The following is a 10308-nucleotide window of genomic DNA, read 5'->3' as shown; positions in this document are numbered from 1 at the left end:
GATACAACCTTTTGAGAAGCTAGTATTGATTTGATTATTATACCTAGGTCCAGAAGCGGAAAGTGAGCAAAATGTTGGTAAATGAATGGGCAGGACATATGGTCAAAGTGTCCAGGTGTACTGCTGGAAGTTGGGTGGGATGTGAAGTCTTGGCTTGGAACTGGCTTCATGTGCTGGGCCAGGTGAGTGTGCATTCATCTACTCATTCACCAACTTAGAACTAGGGCAGAGGTTCCAAATCTGAGTGATTAACTATGTGTGTGTGTGTGTGTGTACATGTGTGTGTGTGCGTGCATGATCTTTAGATCTAGATTTAATTCTATTAAAATAAGGTAAATCAAAATAATAAATTCTAACCTTTCTGCCACATACCTAAGGACAAGATAAATTGGGCTATCTGCTTAATAGTGATTTATTTTTTAAATGGATACTCTTTGAATCTCTGAATCTTGGAGTATGAAGGGCTCTTAGAGGTCACCTAGTTTAAATATTTACTTGAATGGGAATTCTTTTTACAATGTTCCTACCTGACAAATGGCCACCTAGCCTCTTCTAAAAGACTTCCAGTCCTTTTGAGACAGTTCCGTGGCTAGACCTAGGGTTCAACCAAATAAGCATTTATCAAGCACCTAAAGTTTGCATGGCATTATGTTGGGGGTGCAAACAGATAGTATGTTAGGAAGCTCTTTTTCATACTGAGGAAAATGTGTCTGTAGCTCTTGTTTTTTCTGCTTTATGCAGCTACTTGGCTACTCATTTCTCATTGTTTTTGTTAGAAACAATCAGATCTTGTTCATAAGCTGGAGGTTCCATCACTTCTCTTTTTAGGTAGCAGATGGTTTCTTCTTCTTCCTGAGAAATGTCAGGGTTTGAATGTTGTGGGTTAAACTTTCCTGAACTATCCAAACCTTCAACCTCAGCCTTACTGTCTGGGCTGCATATTCATTGTTTTTGCCTCAAGTCCCAGAGCTCCATGTCATTTTCTATACTGGACCCTAACAAACTCACTAGTTCTCCACCATCTGGCTTCCTACAATGCACTCTCCTCTTCATCATTGGCTTCCATGCTATTTGGGAGGTGTCTGAGCCCGTCTCTGAAATGATAAGATGTTCTTGTGGGTACTGCAGATGTGCAGGTAGAGAAGGTGTCCTGCCCAGGGTCACTGAATCTCTTCTATAGGGATCATACTGGTTTGACTGGGCTTCCCTTATGGCATCTCCCTTCCCCCGACCTACACAGATCTGAGTAAAGGTTATAGTAGCTGATGCAATATGTTCTTCCAGGTCCATAGTGGCTCATCTTTGCACATCAGGCCCCATAAGTTTCTCCAGTGCTTCCTCTATATTGTAGGCATTTCTCATTTTAATAAACTTTGACAGATGCTTGTATTTTTGGTTTTCTCGTTCATGATCAATTTCTCATCTAAGTCATCTTTGATTTTATGATTGGGGAGAATCAAAATGTTATATTAGCTTAAAATTATTTTCCCATTGGTAGCATGCATAATGTGAAAAACACTAGAAAATGAGTCAAACCAAACAAATTGACATCACAAAAGAGGGTGGGTGAGTGTGGCATTATTATAGCATCTAATGATAGTGAGATCAATGAACACTCATGAAACAAACAAAAAAAAGTATTCTATTGATTAGAATGTGGGAAATGGTGGCTCTTTGTTGGTACATTTATTGCTATTATCATTACCAATAGTAGCAAAAACACATTTATGTAGAATTTTATGATTACTAAACATTTCATATTAATTCTCATTTAATACATATCATAATCACAAGAGGCTTTGTGGCATACTAGATAGCAAATTAACCTTGGAGTAAGGAGGATCAGGATTCATTTTCTACCTCTGACACATCACTTTACCCCTCAGTGCTCTAGACAAATCTCTGAGATTATAAGATTTAGACCATGAAAGTCGCTCAAGGGCAGCTAGGTGATGCAGTGGATAGAGTGCCAGACCTCGAGTCAGGAAGACTCATCGTCTTGATTTCAAATCTAGCCTCAGACACGTAATAGCTGTGTGACCCTGGGCAAGTCACTTAACCCTGTTTACCTCAGTTTCCTAATCTGTAAAATGAGGGGGAGAAGGAAATTGCAATCCACTCCAGTATCTTTGCCAAGGGAACCTTAAATGGGTCATGAAGATTTGGACACAACTGAAACAGTGACTGAACCATAAGAGCAAAAATCTGGTTTGATAGGGGGAATTCCTCATTGAGATGTCATGAGTCATAGGTTGGACAGGGATATTTTTAGTTTGTGCAGTGGTACAGCCTGAATCTGATACAAAACTATATTTTCTTTGGACTGTGCTTTTACCTCTACCTCTGCCATTCTTTATAACTTAAATGTAGAAGTTGTACAGTGCTTTGAAAAGTGTATTGCACTTGGGATCAGAAGAAATGGGTTCATACAGGTCTGTTACAGCTCAGTGAAGCCCTAGGTTAAGTCCCTTGACCTCTCTGGTCCTGATCTCTAAGGTTCCTCACAGCTTTAAATCATCTGTTCCTAAAACTTGTCAGCTAAAATTTTAAAAAGTCACCCATGAAAGCTTCTTAAGATGACTGGTCCATCTTAACCTGACATTTATCCGATGGCGAAGAAATTACCTGAGAAAAAGGACATAGATACTTGTAAGTCCTTTATCCAACATATGAATAATAAATGCATGTCCAAAGAAGACTTCATCAGTGATAGAGGACCTCCTGCAAATCTCAATATGTCAAAGAAGACATTACTTGGAGTCTTCTACTGTCAATGGGTCTTCCTCTCCAGTGTACTCCAGAGGCTGATTATTCAATCTCTGTCTCTGTCTCTGTCTCTGTCTGTCTGTCTGTCTGTCTGTCTCTCTCTCTCTCTCTTTCTCTCTCTCTCTGAACATATCTATCTATGTGGATATATATACCTACTGATCTATATCTATCTATTGATCAATAGATAGATAGACAGATTCCCTGGGATGATTGGACAGTTCAAATATCCCCAAACTCCTATTATCTTTGGTTACCAATTTAATCAGTTTCCTCTGCTGCTTATCACAAAAGTACGAAATGGACAAACAGTCTAACTTTCTTTGGGCACTTAGGGTTGGTTCATAAGGGGCTTCATACCATAAACTTATCCATCATTCCACATTGGCCAGGGAAGGAGCCACGTGGTATCTTCATGTATTATACTTGGTTAGGAGCTTGGAAACATTTGTGTACCTACCTCTCTGTGTACTGGTTATGGTTCAGAGGAAAAAGTCTTTAGATTTTTTGGGGGGGGCAGGGCAATTGGGGTTACGTGACTTGCCCAAGGTCACACAGTTAGTAAATGTGTCAAGTGTCTGAGGTCGGATTTGAACTCAGGTTCTCCTGACTCCAGGGCCAGTGCTCTACTCACTGAGCCACCTAGCTGCCCCCAGAGGAAAAAAGTCTTAAGAGTTATTGCGAGGGGACCTAAGTCTAATACTTGCTAGCCATGTGACCCTGGTTAAGTCACCCAGTGTCTCTGAGCCTCAATTTCCTCATATGCAGATGATAATGGCTCTCCTTTAGTGTCGCTTCCACTGATAAAATCATATAATTTTCTGATGTTGAACAATGCCAAGGACTTTGGTGGCAAGAATTTTCTTTTCTAGGTCTTCTGTAGCTGTGTCAGGGACAGTTGTTGGGTTGTATCTCCACAGGAATTGCTATATAGTTGAGCGCACTAGACTGGAAGCACAGTTACTCCCAAGGCTCTTGAGTTTAGGGTCCTGAAGACCATTGAGTAGTTAAGTGACTTGCCCAAGATCACTGAGCTGGTAAGTATCTAAGGAACGATTGAAAACTCAGTCGTTCTTCTAAGTTTAATATTTTTCCCACTAGACCTTATGCCTCTCAGCTAAATGGTCTAAAAGGTCATCTACCAGTTTTAATTCACTTCAATAAGCGTTTTTATATGTCCAAGTAATTACCCTAGGTGCAAATGCAAAATAACAGTTTTTGTCCCTAATAATCTCATCTTCTAGTAGGGAATACAACAGTTAGATGAGGTCAGATGGAATAAGAGGAAAGAGGACATTCAAATGCTCCAGAAATCTTAGAGGGGAGGAAAATTTTTTTTTTTTTTTTTTTTTTTGCTGTGAGAAACAACGAAGGCTTCATTGAGGAGGAAGCACCTGAACTAAATCTCAAAAGAAAAGTAGCTGAGCAAGTAGAGATGAGAGGGAAGTACATTCCAGGTTTGTGGGATGGCTTTCCAGGACTGCATGAAGGTAAAAGATGGCAGAAGCTGATGTGGGAAAGAAAGGAGTAATATTACATAAAATTGGAGAGGTAGGTTAGAGCCTGCCTGTGGAGAATACTAAATACCAGGTTGTTTGGTTTTTATCCTGTAAGCAAAAGGGAGCCCCTAAAGGTTTTTGAGTTGGGAAATGATCTGAACATCACTGGGCAAGATTATTTTGGCAGCTGAAAGATGGATTGCACATAGGAGAGATTGAAGGCATGGCAGCTAGTCCGGAAGCTGATATATTGTTCATGTTGAATTAAGATGGTGGCCACATGAATGGAAAGAAAGGGATGGATGTGAAATCCATACGGAGGTGAAATGGACAGGAGTTAGAAATTGATGAGATGTAGTTGGTACAGGAGATGGGTGACTTAAAGAGGGTCAGAGGTTTTAAGGGTAGACGACCAGGAGGATGGTGATACTTTCACCAGGAAAAGGGGAATTGAAATGAGGAGCAGGTTCAGGGTAGGAAGGCCATTAATTCAGTTTTGGGCATATGGAGTTTGAGATATTGGTGAGACACCTAAAGCTGTTATGAAGAACTTGATGCCAATAGTCAACAGTCAATCTAAGTTATGAGAGCTTTGTTGATGTCTGTATTCTCTATTTATTTTGTGGGAATAGACACTTGAAACCTCAGCATTTTAACTGTCTTCCTTGAAAAGGTTTGAGAGAGAACAAATCTTGCCTTAGTCTGAGAAAATAGGTTCTGTTCTAAGAGTAGAATATGTTTTGGATAAATACTGGATTCCACCACCGAAGTATTCATGGTGTGGCCACTTTATTTGCCTGAAATGGATTCTTGAGCATCATGATGATGCATAGCCACATACAAAATGTCTTCTAAAGCTGGATACAAATAGTTTCTGGATTATATGACATTTTAGACTGTCCCTATTTTCACTACTCCTGTTGATCTCCATTAGTGTGAATCTATTATTCCACAGTAATTTGGAAACTGATATTCTAGGCTATATTTTACAAATGAATAAAGGGTGAAATTTCTTACCTAGGAGAGTATAATCACCTTTGAAGCACTCTTTTAATAAAATTACTCATGCCTAGAATTCTCTTCCTACCTGGAAGGACGTTTTCTCAGCTTCTGATTATGGCGGAAAGCAATTTTGTGACAGAAATATTGCCAGATATGTCTCTTACGTTTTGCATTAAATACAAAGGGAGGTTCTTGCTGCAATGCACTCATTCCTACCTGAAGAAGCCTTGTATTTCTTCAATCCAAGTTCAGTATCATTTCTCCTTCAAACTTTTTTGATTCCTAGTAGTGATTACTGCTCACTCCTCCTTCAATTTACCTCATATTATACTTTATTTGGCTCCATGTTGAGTTGCTTCAGCAGAATGTGACTTGAGATTAGGCACAGTTTCATTTATATCTCTGCATCTTCACAGCCTAACTCAGTGCTTCACAGTTAGGAAGTATAGTGGATAGAGTGTTGAATCTGGAGTCAGGAACACCCAAGTTTGAATCCTGCCTTAACTAATAGTGCCTATCAAGCCGCTTAACCACGCTCTTAATTTCCTCATCTGTAAAACTGGAATTATAATAGAACCTATCTCACAGAGTTGTTGTGAGGATTAAATAAGCTAATAGATACAAAGTGCTTGTAAATTGGAAAGTACTATATAAACATTACTTGAACAGAGAAAGCCCTTAAACGTTTGGTGAATCAAGCTGTCCTGAATCCTATTGTCCCCCTCCCTCCCCCCCCCCCCCCGGTGTTTTTGCCACAGGTAGATTATTGACCTTTGCTAGTTCATCAGACCATAGGGTCATATAGAGAGAGCTAGAAGGGAGCTTAGAGGCCATCTATTTGAATCCCTTTGTTTACAGGTAAGAAATCTATGATACTACAAAACTGAAGTTAAATGACTTTCGCCAGATTACACAGATAGAAAACATCAGAGGTGGGTTTTTAATCTTGTTCCTCTGGCTCCAGAGCCAGTGATCTTTCCTCTTTATCATGTTTTTTCCCATTTACTTTCTCTATATTCTTTTTTCTCATCAGTTTTTTTTCTCTCATAGAATTTTTATGAAATATTTATAGGAATATGTAGATAAGAGTTGAACAGGATGAGAAAGTGGGTTAGGTTGCGAGCCACACTATGGGTTAGAGGACCAACATTGGTGAGATTATGGATCCACATAACCATTAGAATGAATTTGTATGGGACCAAATCTTCCTTTCTGGTGCAGTTTTAAAATTCTGCTTGTCAGATCAGTGGGTGATAGGGAGGGGGAGAATGGTTTATAAATAATCCAAATTTCATAAGACACAGAGGATTCCAAGATTTGTTTTCCTCTGTGGGGAAAAGCTCTTTCCTTGTCTCTTTTCCACTCTGTTTCCCAACCACTCACTCATCACCCTCATTAATTATTCTCACTCACAGGCATTGACTCCAAATATCTGAACTTTGAAAGATTTGAATCTTGAAAGATTTTCTTAGGATAGCATTGGACTTTGGGGGCAAATTCCATGGACATCCAGTTCCTGTTGAAAGCTAATAAAATACTGTTTGCCTGGAGGCTTTGTGTTGGAGCTGCTGGGGATATTTGCTTATTGACCAAGCTTTGTCTTTGTTGCACCTGGGAGAGCACAGCATCTGTGCTATTAGGCGAGAGTCATGTCCAGGCGAGAGTCATGTCTGGACAGGGTGGAAGGCCTCCATTCACACAATTCTGCCAATGAAGGGTAAACAGGGAGTTTCCTTGGAGATAACTTTTCCCAGAGAGTCTGAAGGATTGTATGCTCACTGCCCTCCATGAACCACACTGTGATGTTTATATAGCATTAACTTCTCGGTTATCTCATGTGCAAGAATGTGCCCCTGACCAAATTTCTGTGGGAAAATGTTAGATAGAATAGGCTTTCAAAGGCTGATTCAGACTTCATTACCTATTTTGTGGCTTTAGTTCATGTTAATCTTGTTCCTCTGACTCCAGAGCTAGTGATCTTTCCTTTTTATCATGTTCTTTTTTCCCATTTCCTTTCTCTATGGCTAAACCCACATCTTACTTAAAAATAGATTTTAAGTATGTATTTCCTTTAAACAAGAAAAATAACTTTTAGAAAACTTTCATAGACCTACAAAAGAGTAACAATTGTTTTTCTACCCATTCTCCTAAGACACAAATCATTTTAAACCAATGAAAGCTCCCCTTTTGCCAAAAGATAACAATTCAGTTCAACAGGTTTTCATTAAACACCTCTATCTGCCAGATGCCATGTAAGGCACTAGGGATAAATATAAGGATTAAAACAAAAAAAATAGTCCCAGTGGTCAAGGATCTTCTAGTCTAATTTGAGTAAGAGCTAACAGTTGCAACCAAAAAGACTCAAGTGAGTCAAAGAAAAGAACTTGGTAAGGCATTTTGCATTGTTGTGGTGGATGCCAATGTAGGGTCCAGAACAAAGGATTCTATTTCCATTGAGGTCCTTCAGATGCTTCTGTTTTTGGATGATGTGGTGATTTCATCAGTTCCCCAAACATTGAAGAACTTCCTAACTAAAGTCTATAATCACTCAAAAGAGTTCCAAGGCTACCTTTTGTCTAGTATGCTTTTTATCTTTTATGTAATGATTTAGGAATATGTTGTCTCCCTCACTAGAAAGTAAGCTTTTTGAGGGCAGGGAATGCTTTGATTATTTATGTGATTAGCACAGTGCCTAGAACATAGTAAGTACTTAATAAACACATATTGCTTGATGGACCTAACTATCCATATAGGAATATTAAACTAGATAAAAATGTCTGTTGTATAGGCAATGATATATACACTGATATATACACTTAATGAATGATAAATAATTCAACAAAAGTGATAAAACATATTTTCAAATAGATATGCTCCAGGACAAGGAGGCAAGTTGACCAATTAGCAAGAGTGAAGAATAAGCTTGGGTACTTTATTCAGACACATATAATGTCCAGAGATCTAAAGGAAAATTCCCAGAATTCTGGAAAGACTGTCTGTGAGAGGGATTCACAGGAAAGTGATGATGAGATGTGCACGTTATATATGTCTAGATGGGTTATGTTCTGTACTGATGGAAGCTGTCACTATTTTGGTGAGCCCCTTAGAACCATCACACTGGTGCCAATGGAGCACTTTTCTCAGAAAGATTCCTTTTCTTATCATTTAGCTCATTTGCCCAATACTTTCTGACCATATTCTTTTTCCTGGATGATTGCTACATTCCTGTGGTATGATGAGTCTGAACTTGTCATGTTCATGTTCTTATCATCTTCTTTCTTCCAGTCCTTTCTCAATGTGCTTCTACGACCAGCAGAATTTTAAAGCACAAAGTTAGAGATCATCCAGTCCATAAGTTATGTGATATTCAAATACTCAATGTCTGACTATTATACTTCAACAGGGAGGTAGATAGCTTACTTGAATTGCCAGAGATGAGAAATTTTACATTTTTCCTCTATGTTACAGCCTTTATATAACTGTCATTTATCTGTCATGACCATTAATGGGAAAAAGTAATGAGGAGAATCAAACAAAATGCTGTAAATATTGAGGTGTTAAAATATTGGGGAGAATGTTTCTATATGTGTATAAATGTGTGTTTGTGTGTAAAACATTTATTTGCCATTCAGTTCAGAACTATCTAGCAAAGTGCTGTCAGAGGACATATGTCCACCTAAAGATGGAGTCTAGAATTGCTCCATCTCTAATTGGATCGCTAGATTGTAGTTCCCTCAGTTTTTTACTATGTAACAAAAAAAAATCCACCTAGTTACAACAGAAATATATTCCTATTGAGAAAATTCAAAAGAGAAGGCAAGTGTCCCTATGTGCCATTCTATTAAAATTTAATAATCAAATATTTTATCCTAGGCCTACATATATATATATATATGCATACATATGCATATATATGCATATGTATGCATGTCTATGTTTATACATAGATGTGTGTATGTGTGTGTGTGTGTGTGTGTGTGTGTGTGTGTAAAAACACATACATACCTGTTGGGGCCTCTTTGGAGCTCACATAATGATACTTCTTTGAATTAACCCACTGTTGAAATACTAAATCTGCTTTCAGTTTCTCATATTTGAATCCCTATTTCTTAAATGGCTCAGAAATGTCAGTATTAATTAAAACTTGTATTTTCAGTTCCAAGTAGATTTAATAATTCCTACATGGTGAAACATACTTTTCATCCTGTGACTTTTCAGATGATTGAGCAGAGCAAATTAGGCTGTAATCTTATTTTAAAGAGTAATTTGCTACTAAAAATATAATATAAACTAGACATACAGTAAAAAGCACATTTCACACAATAATTACTAGGTTGTTCCATAATAAATGACATAACTCCACAGCAGTGCATTTAGCAGAAGAATGCTTAGAAGCTGAAGACAGTTTAAGGTTAAAAAGAAAACAAAAACTCCCTGAGATTTTAACTACTAATTACAGGGCCAGAAATATCTGTTGTTTGGTTTTAGATGACATTTGGCTTAATAGATGTGACTTGGCTTGCCATATGGGCTACCCATTTTCCCCCCTTACTAACCAAAAATACAACCAATCAGACAACAAAAATTTATTCATATGACTGTGTTTGGGCAGTGGGATATGTGCTGGAGATACAAAGAACATGGTTCATGCCTTCGAGAAAGTCACATTCTAATGGGGAAGTTAATATGCAAATAACTATGTATATAAAAGATATACATTGCAAATAGTAAGCTTAGAAAGAAAGCACTGTTAGTGGAGGTGCAGAGAATGGGACAAGGAAAATCTTCCTTTATAGGAAGATCATACAAAGACCTCCTTTGAGTTGAGTCTGGAAAGAAAGGAAAGAGAACAAGAAGGTAGAGTTAAGGAAGGAGAACATTCCAAGAATGGGGAACAGCCAGTGAAAAGGCCTGAGTATCCCGTGGTAGAAACAGCAAATAGGCCAATATAACTGGATTGTGGAGTACAAGTGTAAAAAGACCAGGAAACATAAGAAAGGGGTTTCAAAAACCAAACAGAGGCTTTTATAAAGCAATCTCC

The 10308-nt window shown here is 38.2% G+C and overlaps 1 pseudogene; it reads right to left on the bottom strand.

The window, feature by feature from the left end:
• Positions 1–753: 753 nt before the first annotated feature.
• On the bottom strand, positions 754–1362 carry LOC118847095 (annotated as a pseudogene).
• Positions 1363–10308: the final 8946 nt, after the last annotated feature.

This window comes from Trichosurus vulpecula, chromosome 4 (assembly GCF_011100635.1).
Source record: "Trichosurus vulpecula isolate mTriVul1 chromosome 4, mTriVul1.pri, whole genome shotgun sequence".
Taxonomy (NCBI): Eukaryota; Metazoa; Chordata; class Mammalia; order Diprotodontia; family Phalangeridae; genus Trichosurus; species Trichosurus vulpecula.
This window is presented reverse-complemented; position numbering and strand designations above follow the sequence as displayed.